This window comes from Dermatophagoides farinae, chromosome 3, assembly GCF_024713945.1.
Source record: "Dermatophagoides farinae isolate YC_2012a chromosome 3, ASM2471394v1, whole genome shotgun sequence".
Taxonomy (NCBI): Eukaryota; Metazoa; Arthropoda; class Arachnida; order Sarcoptiformes; family Pyroglyphidae; genus Dermatophagoides; species Dermatophagoides farinae.
The window spans coordinates 585,466-599,175 of NC_134679.1; positions in this window are offsets into that span (position 1 = coordinate 585,466).

Sequence of the window (13,710 nt, forward strand, 5' to 3'; positions counted from 1 at the left end):
TAAATAAATCCAACATGCATACAAACGAATATGGATATATGGGTACCAGTTATACAGGTACCGATATTGTCAATATTATCCATTACGGTCATCATCATCATTATCGTCGGTCGTCGTTGTCGTCATCGTCATCGTTGACCAAATTTGCTAATCAAATATTTTTGTTTGTCATATTAATGTCACAATTTTTTTTTTCATTCGGTTTATTTACAAACAAACATGTCATTTTATCATGTGTCAAAAATAAAACACAAAAAACACACACCTGTCCAAACCAATAGAAAGATTGATGGAATGGAAAAAAAATACAACAACAAAAAACGAATGAAAATGAAATTGTTATTATTGATCGATAATAAAGACACACACGTACACACACACACACACACATAGACAACTGGAAACCCACGACGAAATGAACCGAACACACATACACACACAAAAAAATAAATTTTTTTCGCCTAAGAATCCGTAACGACGCCCAAAATTTTTATTCCATTGTCGGTCATGTTACACACACACACGGACACAAGAAAAAAAATTTTTTTTCAAGGTTCATTTTCAAGAAAAAAAAACCAAACCAAAATATTGTTGTTATATTTAACCAGAAAAAAGATTTTTTTTCCCCCATTCGTCAGAATATGAATTTTCCATTATTCCATGTTTTTATTAGTTGTTCATCATCATCGAAATTTTTTTTTCTGGTTATTTGGTTACTTGGTTGGTTAGAAATTGGTTTTTGAATTCCGGGAAAAAATGAAATAAACATTGAGAGTGAGAGAAAGAGAGTGAAATGTCATCATTTTCATTTTCATTTTTTCCTCATAAATAAGTTTTTGACTTGCGGACGGAAATGAATGAATATATGACTGCTATCTGTTGGTTGAGTGTGGTTTATTTATTCGCATTCGTATATGTGTGTGTGTGTTTACAAGTGACGAATTTTTAATGGAACAAATGGATTTTTATTTTGATTGTGACTAACTAACTAACTAACTAACTAAATTGCCAACTAACTAACCAAAAAAAAAAAAAAAAAAAAATAAAAATAAAAAGATAAAAATCTTGGATATCAAATCAAATGATCAATCTTTTTTTCTTTGATAATGTTGACAGAAAATATTTTCATTATTAATACGATATATACAGCATACATTCATTATAACGATGACTACTATTACTACCGATGATGTTGAATGATTCAACTTTACGTATATATTATGTGGGTTAAACACTTGAATAAATATTTTCTCCCAGTTGATAATGATGATGATAATGATCACAATCGACATCCTGAATGTTAATGATATTTTTCCATTTTCATCTTGATAAAATGATGATTGAATATGTGTTTGTGTGTGTGAGCGTGTGTGTGTGTGTGTGTGTGTGTGAGTATGGGTGTTTACTAAGTGTTTGTCCAACTAGAATCGAGAATAAAGAGGTGGTATATTTATGTAACAGTATTGTGATGCAATGATCGAATGATTGTGCTGACATCAACAGAATCATTATTTTGAAATCATGATCATGATCATCATCATTAGTGATAGTAGTGGAAATATATTCAATTCTGTATATACAAAAAACAGTAAAGAAATCTCCATTTCATTGTCAAATTCAGTCTTAGTATCGATAAAATAATGTCATCGAAACATGTAAATTTGCAATATAAACACACCCAAACAAACAAACAAACAAAATGTTTATTTGATTGAACGACGACGGTGAAAAAAAAATCGAGATTATGAAAAATTCAATGACGACGGAGAGTCATTTTTACTTGAATAAACAAAATATATACAAGCCATAAAGTTGGCCATCATCAACAATAACAAATAATAATAATTTGATGATGACCAATTTGATTATCTTTTTTTTTAATCAAAATTCTTTATACGTAACAAAATCTTGATATATACCACAAGCGAGAGAGAGGAGAGAGAGAGAGGTAATGCTGAAATTAGAAACTTGAACTGAATTTTGAATCAGCATAATAATAATAAAAATAAAAATGATGATAACAAAACAAACCTTTGGATCATGAAATCATGGAAAAAGACGAAATTTAAATAAAACATGAGAACATCATGATCATCATGATAGTAAATAGTGATAGAAAATCCGATTTCAAATTCTGTATATCAATGCAAAGTTTTTTTCTTCATCTTTCAGAACTTTTTCGATGAAAAAAAAAATAAAAAACTGGAACACCCTCACACAAAAATATAGCAATGAAAAACAATTGAATATTGAACAGCAGCAGCAGCAGCAACAACAACAACAACAACAACAAAATGATAACCACTGAATTGATTTCGGGAATATATGATTTTTTTCGTTCTCCACAACCAACCCCATCGAAAACCGCCTACCCACCAAAAAAAAAAATCAATTTCAAAAAAATCAAAATAAGTTTACGAATGAAGACGAATTATTATTACACAATAATCGAGAAAAACTGTGTGTGTGTGTGTATTGAATAGAATTCAATTTGATGATCGATTGTTCAATTGTTTAGTTTTGGTTTTGTTTGCACACATTATCTATAACCGGAGAATTTTTTTTTTAGAAAATTTCAGAATAATAAATCTATGGAAATATATCACTATCGTTTCCTGTTGTTTTTTTTCGTTTTGTTTTGTTTTGTCCTGTTTGTATGGAGAAAATAATAATTTGATGAGAAAGTTTACGGGAAACACAAATATCAAATCAAATCATCCATTTCTGTATTATTTTTCGATCAACATTCATATATCGATTATTATTGATTGGATATTGAATATTTTTTTTTTTGAATTTGAAAAAAAACAATGAAAAAAAACCAACATTGTAAACAGAATTGATAGTGTTTCATTCTATTCTGTTTCGTATGTCAAATTCTTTGATTCTAGTCGATACATTATTGATATGATGATGATGATGATGATGATTGAATGGAATAATATCATTTGTTATTATTATTTTTTCTTGGGAATCGAAAACCAAAAAATAAAAATGAATGAAACAATGAAACTAATAAATAATGTGAATGTGAATGTAAGGCAATCAATATTGCCAATTTCGTATTATTTTTTCCCTATTATTTTCCAAAGAATTTTCAACCACCACCACCACCACAATCAAATTAAAATTGTCACATGTCAAAGAGAGAAAAAAAAAGAGACAGTGGGAGAGAGAGAGGAAATTTTTTTTTACCCAGTTTATCAATAAAAAGTTTGAGAAAAAAAGAAATGTTCATGTTGTAGAAACAAACAAAGAACTGGCCTGCAAGGAAAAAAAAAGTTGATTCTATTTTTGAAATGAAAAAAAAAACAAAATTCTACGAAACAAAACAAAAAAAAATTCTACAATAATGACAGGGTTTCCATTCTCTATATATGTAATACCAGATCATCCAAACATTGGCTTGCTGTTCATTATCGTATTTCATTCATTCATTCATTCGTTTTTTTTCTGTTGTTGTTGCCATTTTTTCAGATACGGTTAATTAATCCAAGTGAAAATGACTCTACATCAATAATGAATTTGCTACCACCACTGCTACCACTACAACTACTGTTGCTGTCTAGTATTCACATCTAATTAGAACAACAACAACAACAAAAAAGATCATCTTCAGAGAAACAAAAAAAAAATTGACAATCAACATTTGGAACAATCGAATGAAACCAAATCAAGAATAATCATAATATTTATATGTCAACGACTTCATGATCATGATCATCATCTTTTTAATCAAAATCATTGATATCAATGCAGGGAAAGAAAAAAAAATAACAATTAATAAATAAGAATCGAGTAAAAGTGGAAAAAATAATTAATAATGGAAAGTGAAAAAGTGAACAAACAAAAAAAAAAAAAAAAATAATCTCTTGTTATATAAACTGGTGTATGGCGTATGTTTGTTTGGATCATAATGATAATGGTGATGATGGTGGAATGGAAAAAGAAAAAAAAGAATAAGAAGCAGAAAAAACACATTGATAATAAATATTGTCTTTCTTGTATGTGTTAGTTAGTTAGTGTGTGTGTGTGTGTGTGTGCAACAACCAAAACAAGAATCAATTACAACACAACAATCAAGCAACAAACGACAAAGAAGAGACAAAATAAAAATGGCAAACATTCATTCATTCATTCAGAGAAATATGAAACAATAAAAAAAACATCACATCATCTTCATCATCATCATCATCATCATTGAGCAGAAAATTAAAGTGAAGAAAAAACTGAAACCAAAACAAAACTGGAACATGAGAGAGAGAATCGTTTTACAAAACATTGATGATGGTGATGATGATGCACTAGTAGTTTTATCATTCACTGGAAAAAGAGAGAGAGAGAGGGAGTGAATAAAAAAAAAACTCATTGGCCTATGAGATTAAAGAAAAAAAAAAGGAAAAAATATCATCGAATATTAAGGCAATCAAACAATAGCTAACATGTGAGTAAGAAAAAAAAAGAAGACAACAATAAAGAATTGAAAAAAATTCTGTATACAAAACACAAACCATTAAACACTGAGGAGAAATGAGAATGGCAACAACAACAACGAAAAAAATTATGAATGAAATAATGGATGAAGAATTGTAAATCCAGAATAACGACAACAACAACAACAAAACATTGAAAAGTTGTATATTTTTTTTCTGTATTTCGGTTATTATTTCATTTCAATGAAAGAAAGAAAAAATCATCATCGTTGCCACAAACCATCATCATCATCATCATCACAATGATTATCAAAAGCTTCCTGGTTATTTTTTTTTCTTCGGATAAGAAAAAGAAAGAAATGATGTTTTTTTTCCACGAAAACATTTCCGATATCATTATGGATGAATGTAAGTATTTTGATTTTTGAAAATGGATTCATTTCCATATACAGAATATATTACAGTGGCAATCAGAATAATATGTTATGTTTGCCTGTTTTTTTTAGTGAAGAGAGAAAAAATTCTTGTTTAACAATGAAAAAGAAACAAATTTGACATTTGATTTTTTTGTGTATGTGCATGAATTTTTCAATGCTAAATAGATTTCACCGGAAAGAAAAGGTTAATGACATTTATTTATTCTGTTGTTTCATCATCATCATCGATATCATTATCATAAAGCACTTAGAAAAAATTAAGAAATTAGCATATTTATATAAACAAAATGCCAATATAAATATTGAAAGGTGATTATTCATCAATCGATTGATCGATATATCAAAGAACCAAATAAACAAAACAAAACAATCATTTATAATCATTGTCATCATCGTTCACCTTTTGATCTTGATTCAAACAACAACAATAACAACAGCAACAAAATTGGCTCATTTTTCTTTGTCCAATACAGAAAATAAAAACAAACAGTGCAAGCTAGAGGAGAAAAAAGTCCCACAATATATATCGTAAGCCAGAATTTTAATGGTGAAAAAATGATTAATGAAAAATTGGTGCATAATCGAACCGAGAGAAAGGGAGAGAGAAAAAATGAAACAAAGCTAACCGAAAAAATGAAACGAAAAACTTTTTTTTTACCGTTATAAATAAAACCAAAATCATTTTTTTTTGTGGGATCGATCAACCAACCGGAAAGGACGAAATAAAAAAAAAATCAGAGCCAAATGATAACAAAACAGAAAAAAATGAATGATAACATCAGAAAAACATCAAATTCCAAAAATTCTTCATTGAAAATCTAAGGAAAAAAATGAAATTTTATCTTCATACATGGATTGTTTGCGTACATTTTTTTTCGCTGTTTTTGTTATTGGCCATCTTTTTTTTTCTTTCTTACGTATTCATCATTGTATATCTATATATTACGTGCATGAACGAATAAAATTTACTCGTTTTTTTTCCAACCATTCATTGTTATCATTGCAAAAGTTGAGATCAAAAAGAAAAAATCTAATGGAATGAGTAAACGAAAGAGAGAATGAGAAACAAACAAAAAAAATGATTTGAATATATATCTCATGGAATGAAATCAAATTGAATGGAATGCAGCCTGAAGAAAAAAAAATGAAAAGAGCTAGTTTGAAATTTAAAACAAAAACAAAAAAAAAATGAATGCCATCGAAATTGAAAATGGATTCCGATTTAGTTTCTATTATTTTTTTTTTTTTTGGTGTGCTATTTGTAATATCATCATTCATTTGTGAATGTGAAATAAAAGTTGAAGTATTGAAGCCACTACCGCCACTAGAACCACCACACATATATCATGACACATGCCAGATTTGATTTTAAAATTTTTTCAATCTTTCGAAAAAAAGAAATTCTACACACACACACACACACACATATTCCCAATACACACACACACACACACACATTTTTCGAGGGCTGGCTGGCTGTTATACTAACTAACCCTTTTTTTGCACATAATTCAACATCATCTCACTATATTCTGGATTGGTGCAAAAAAAAACGGCCACAAATACCGAAATAGGAAAACCAATAGCGCTAATTACAGTGTATACATACAATATTGAAGTGCACTATGAAATAATGATAATGAAAATATATCTAGAAGCAAATTTTTGATCTGATTCGATGAAACACACACACACACACACATCGACACATATATTGCCAAAAGCAATTTTTTCCAACAGCAAAAAAAAGTAACATTTCCACTATATATGCGCGGCATTTTACATGATAATTTTTCCGGGAATTTTTTTTTATTTTATTTTTCATTTTGAAATAGTCAAATTGTCAGAATCAATTTGGAATAACAAAATAAAAAAAAACAAGCAACGACAAAATGAACAAACAAAATCAGAGTTTGACCACCGCAGAAAAAAATGACCAAATAAAAGTCAATTACACAACCACACACACACACACACACAACAAGGCTGAAAAGAAAAAAAGGAAACAAAAATTCAATCAATCAAATAATGTTACGATTCGATGAAAAAAACAACAACAACAAACCAATCTGAAATTAGCTTATCAATTATTCTAATGTATTCAATTTGGTTTTTTTGTGTTCAATAAATTTTTATTCAATTGATTCGTTAGTTTTAGTTTTATTCTGATTTGATTTGATTTGATTATTCTTGTCTGTTTTTTTTCTCTATTCTTGCATCAAACGTTTTGCCTTTTTTCCGATGTTGTTTTTTTTGGGGGGAAACAAAACCATTTGTTTCGTGATTTTGACCTTTTTTTCACCGCTGTCATCATCTATTGTTGTTGTTGTTGTTGTCATAATAGCACATTTTTCATTTTAAAAATTTTAAAAAATAAAAATTCAAAGCTGTTTTCTCTCTCTTTCTTTCTTTCTCTGACATCCAAACACAAGCAGCTGTTTGTTAGTTGATTTGTTTCAAAAATAGTGAAACGAAAAAGTTTTCGGTCTGTGGCACACAGCGCGTTAAACATTGGGTGAAAAATGAGATATCGTCGTTGATGGCTGATTTTTTTTTTTTTTTGGTTTAGCATTTAAATACACACACCTCGATTATCGCCGTCAATCAATCAATCAATCGATTGATCATTATACGATTTTAAATGTGTATTATTTAAAGTATCAAACCAAAAAAAAAAATTAATCAATGAATGAATTCTGTGAGAATAACAACAAAAATAAAAATGTTCAAATTTAAATCTTCATTTCATTCTCGCTTTGAATTCTTTTTTTTCATCATCAAACGAATTCATGTCCAAACTAATCACGATGAAAGGCAAAACAAAATGGTTCATTTAATGATTATTTCGTGGCCTCAACAATGATGATGATGATGATTGTATGTCATATTCATGTGACAAATTTTATTTCATTCATTTTCAAAATGAACAAGCAAACCCCCCACCAAAAAAAAAATATGGACCACCTAGCTTAAATGGAAATTTATATTTCGTGTGCGTGTGTGTATATTGTGTGAATGTGCGAAGATAATTTCCACTTTCACTATATTTGAATATCTATCTATCTAAATATATAAATCACAAATGAGAAGAAAAAATATGGTTGACAAATCCCTGATGTGATTTTCCGCTCTCTCTGTATATATGTGTGTGTGTGTGTGTATCAATTATGGAAGTGAAGCCAACATTTTGGCACTTTTACACGCTACTGGGTAATGTGAAAAGAAAAAAAAAATTTTATTCATTTCTTTTGTCGACCACACACACACACATTTCTCTTTAGAAGGGGTTAATAATTTGAATTTTGTGTAAATTATCATTATTTTCGTCATGTAAATCATTATCGTGTGCGTGTGTATTGAATTGAATTATTATTATTATGATGATGATGATGATTGAATAAAAGTGGAATCGAATCATCTGGTTTTCCATCTTTTTTTTTTTGTTCTTTCGTTTATTATTACTTGCCCACCAAATTTAAATGAAACTGAGACAAAGAGAGGGAGAGAGAGAAAATTCATCGAAATATAATGATGAAAGTGAAAATTTTGATCGACAAGAAAATTACATTATATATTAGAATCTTTGAAACTTTTTTTTGGTTTTTGTTTCCATTCTGGTAGATTTACATTGACAGCATTTTGTTTTTTTGTATAAAAAACAAAAGAGAAAAAAAAAGAAACGACAAACGATAGGCGGTTACTAATTTTATATAGAGTAATAATGCCGTTTTTTCTCTTAATTTCATCATCATCATCATCATCATCAGCGACATCGACATAGTCATCATTATCAAATTGAAATGACGTTTTTCTTCGACGATCATGATGATGATGATGATGATGATTGAAAGCTTGAACGGATTGCGTGTCGTTGTCGCTGTTTTTCTTTTTCTTTTTTTTTCTTCTTCATCGTATCTATAATTATCTTTGACTAATTCGATAAAATTCAATCATAATCAGCATTGCCATCAGGATATTATTATTGAAAATACATATAATTTGATAAACGAAAAAGAAATAAAAATGTCATCATTATGAAACAACATATACACAGAGAATGTATCGTTTTTTTTTGCATTCTTTGTAATATGAAAATATGAAATGAAGTGAATAATAATTAGAAATTCGATTTGAATTAGAATTCAAAATTGATTTTCGGATCAATAATGATAAAATCTTCTTGAATTACAGTATACAGTTGAACTTTTTTTTTGTTCATATTTTCTGAACAATAATTGATTAACATGAGCAACAGACCACTGCCACTACTGCTACTACTATTACAATTATTGAATTAATGTTCGACAATCGGAACTTAATTCTTTTGCTTTTTCTTTATTGTTTTTGTTGTTGTTGTTGTTTGTTGTATATTAAGAAGAAATTGGATCAATATGTAACCATGATCATCAACACAGTGTTTATTGATTGATTGCCGATTGATGATAATGAAACTAATGATAATTTGATCAATTGATTGTGAAATAAATCATACCTTTTTCTCTATTTTTTTCCACCGGAAATTATCCGTAATAAAATGATTCAATCGAAATGAAAATCGATTTGTAGGCGAAAAAAAGAAATGAATGAATAACGGATAAACGATCGATAAAATTATCATTTTTTTATCGAGATAAACATTCAACAATGTTAAAAAAAAATATCATCAAACTTGAAAGTTTCAAATGACGTGATAAATAACAATTCAACAGCTATGAAAACAAAACAAAACAAAACAAAAAAAATCAAACAGATCGATTTTGAAAAACCAGAAAAAAAAATGTAAAAACGTTAACAATGAAATAAAAAGTTTTATCTCAAAAGTTTTCCAATTTTTTTTTAATCTATTCTGAAGAAACTGAAAATTGATGATAATCATGATCAGAATCATTAATAATGATGATGATGATAATTACTCATTGGTTCGATTTTCACAAGTAATCAAAGGTCGAAAATAACCAAAACAACAACAAACCAAAATAATGATTAGTGGGGAAATGAAAAGTTTTTTTTCTGATTCAAATGATTAATTATTCTAGTAAGAGCAACAGCAACAACAACAAAAAAAACGATCCAATAAAGTGATAAAGGATTCTAGTAACATTGAAATATCACTTTGTCTGATGGTATGTATGTTTCAGCAACAAAATGGAAAAAAGATTGAGCGACAAAAACAACAACAACAACAACGACGACAACAGGGTAGGAAATGAAAAAACCTGGAAAAAAATCGATCAATCAAACGCTGATGACGATGGTGATAATAATAATAATAATAATAAGCGAATAACATGATGACCAATGGAGAATTTTGTAATTTTCAAGCAAAAATAGAGAGATCTACACACACACACACACCTGGTGCCAGTCAAAAACAAAACAAAAAAGTACGTTTATTGCATTCTGTTTGTCCGGCAAGATTAAACTTTTAATTACAGACAATCAATTTTTTTTTGTTGCTCTCTGTTTTTCTCAATGATCCAGGTGAGATTGTCAATATATGAAAATAATTCCAAACAAATATTCCGCGCACACACACACACACACACAGACAGACAGACAGACCGACCGACTATTGAGGAAATATAATTTCCGAACTCAACTATTGAACAAACAAACAACAAATATATTGAAAAAAGCAGAGAGGAGATCAATGAGAAGATTTTTTTTTCTTTTTTTTTTGCTATAATTTCATCAATAGGCCATGTGTGCGTCAACTTGAAAAACTATTTCAACTGCATACACAAGCAATGACATGACAACCGCTGCAACGGTGAAAAAAAAACTCATCTTTCAATCTATCTATATCGTGAATGAATGAATAAAACTTTTGTCTCTTTTTTTTAATGGGAAAATATAGAAATAAACTTTATATATATAGGTAACATTACTATAGGTTAATTCTGTCAAATAATCATCAATGATTATCTTTCTCTCATGTGATGGTAATCGTAATTGTTTTTTTTTCTATTTTTTCTGGCCTAAATTCCATGGCAATGCATTTATTTATTCATTGACCATTGTTATTCATTCATGCGTTTCAGTTAATTTCAAATATCTTGTTCAAAGTTTCTCAATGTCTAACTCTATCATTTGGAGCCAACTTGTTTCAATTAGTAATTGAGCTAAATTGCTGGCCATCTTTAATGATTTCGATCACTCACACACACACACATACATACACACAAAATGATCGAATCTTATCAGTATAGTTTTGTTATCCATTGAATTGGTGCTTGATAGAAAATTTTTTTTCATTGAAATAACCAATAATGAATCTAAAATTAGCTACTTTCTTCATTATTAAACATTTTTATATCAAAACCCAATCAAACACAAGCAAACAAACAAACAAACAAACAAACAACAAAAAAAGATCAAATAAAATCAAAAAAAAAGAATCAAACTAAACCAAAAGAAAAAACGAAAATCATCAAATAGCTTGTGGCGCCAATAATTGAACGAAAAACACACACAACAACAACAACAACAACAGTGAACAAGAAAAAAACACACACACACACAGCCATTTAGTGGATTTCATTTGTATTTGATTTTTTTTCTGTTCATTTTCATTTTCAAATACACAAAAGTCACAAACGTACACATTCAGTCTGTACAGTATATGACATTTAAAATCATTTGGTATTTGTTTGTGTGTGTGCGTTATTTGCAATTTAAATTGAATATATATATATAAATTCAATATATATATTGATGCGACGTGTACGATTGATGAATGGAAATATTTTGGTTTTATGCCGGATTTATCATCATCATCATCATCATATTGTGGTGATGAAAGGATCACCAAAATGGTAGCGTTTTTTTTCTCATTTCAAAATGAAAAGAAAAAATAGCTGCAGCGAATGAAGAATAAAAAAAAATCCAGGAAAATCCAAGAAAAAAATGAAATTCTGAAACTGATTTCGCCGTTTGTGAAAGCCGTTAAAACTCAGTATTGGAAAAAAAGACGTATCGGAAACAAAAGAGAAAGATAATTGAAAAAAAATGTGAAGCAAAAAAAATTTTATTCTGCCTCGAATTCACATATTATGTGACAAACAGACAAACAAACATATATATAGATAAATAAACGACAAAGGCATCAGAATCAGATTCTCTCTCTCAGTAGAATTTTTGTTGTTCATTCACTCATTTTTTATTTCATTTTCAACGAACAACACACCAAAAAAAAAAAGATTCTTTTCTCTTCTTTTGTGATTTGTTGTTCTGTCGATTATGGTTTCCATTATATCCAATGAAAAAAAAATAGAAAAAAAAAGAAAAACGCAGCCATCAATTTGGATTTGACATTGACTTTTTCTCTTTTTTTTCTAATTTTATTCATTCCATTCTATTCATTGATGTTTTTTTTTCTCGCCGCGTTGTTTGTCATTTTCATATGGTGTGTGTGTGTGTGTGTGTGTGTGTGTGTGTGTGTGTGTGTGTGTGTGTGTGTGTGTGTGTGTGTGTGTGTGTGTGTGTGTGTGTGTGACTGAGTGTGTTGAAGATTTTGATTCATCAGAAAATGTCAGAAATATTTCGGAAAAGAAAAAACATTCGATTCATAGCATCGTTTTTTTTCCATTTTTGGAAAAGCAAAATGCAACAAATCAATTATAGACTATTATCAAACAAAATGAATAAAAATGTGTTATATTGATGTTTTTGGAAATTTCAGTTATTGAAAAAAAATATTGGCCTTTAACAACAACAACAACAACAAAAGCCGTGATAGTAAAGGGGTGTAAAGTTTTTTTTTCAATTGAAAAGAAAAAAATTTTTCAAGAAAATTCATTCATTCATTCACACTGAATACAAAAAACAAGACAAATATGTGATTCATTTTGAATTTATTCGACAACGAAAGAAAAAAAGAAAAAAAATTCCAAGTTACAGATGCTTTGTGGTATATCAAGGAAAAAACAGACCAGAAAAAAACCCAACAACTACTACTATTCTCGACCATTTGATCAAATAAATGTCTACAAAAAAAGCCTCTAGTGTCAATGGATGAATAATAATAATTTGCCGGCTGTTGTCATCATGAATATTCTATCTATTGAAATCTCTTGAAAATTTATTATTTTTTTTTATTCTTCTTCTTCTTCATATACGAATGAATGTTTGGAAATACAAAAAAAAACCAGCAGGAAACAATGGCCATATAAAAAAAAGCGACAGAGTGAGAGAATGCATTCGAATTTCAGAATAAATTTAATTCAATTTATTATTTGTCGAGTTGTTGTTATTGTTGTTGTTGTTGTTCTGAATCGTCATCATCATCATCATGAAAATGATGAGTTGGCCAGAATAAAAGCAAAACGGATCATTTTTCCATATGGTTTTTCTTTCTGGTTCAACATTTTTTTTTCTTGCCATTCAAATGTTAGATGTTGTTGTTGTTGTGGTGATAATGAATTTTATTGAATTGAAATTTTTTTCTCATCGTCACTGGTCATATTATATGAATGACACATCATTTTTCTTCGACAAACATCCACCCACACACATGCACACGCACAAAGACAACGAACAAAATGAATGAATGAATAGGAGAAAAAAAATTCAGAATTTTTTTCTAAAAAAAACTCAGAAGATTATTAAATTTATGAAACAAATCGGACCAACAACTCCGAATTGGTTGTTATTGATGGTTTAATTTTTGAAAAATAAAACATTCAATTTTCATTCATGCAAAAACGAATATATGGACATATCATTTTCACCGAAATTTTTTTTGAACAAAAAAAAAACCAAAAGAAAAAGAAATGAATGAATGAATAAAGGTTTTTCTGTTGATTTTTCTTGTTTTGGAAGCTAATAATAATGATAATAAC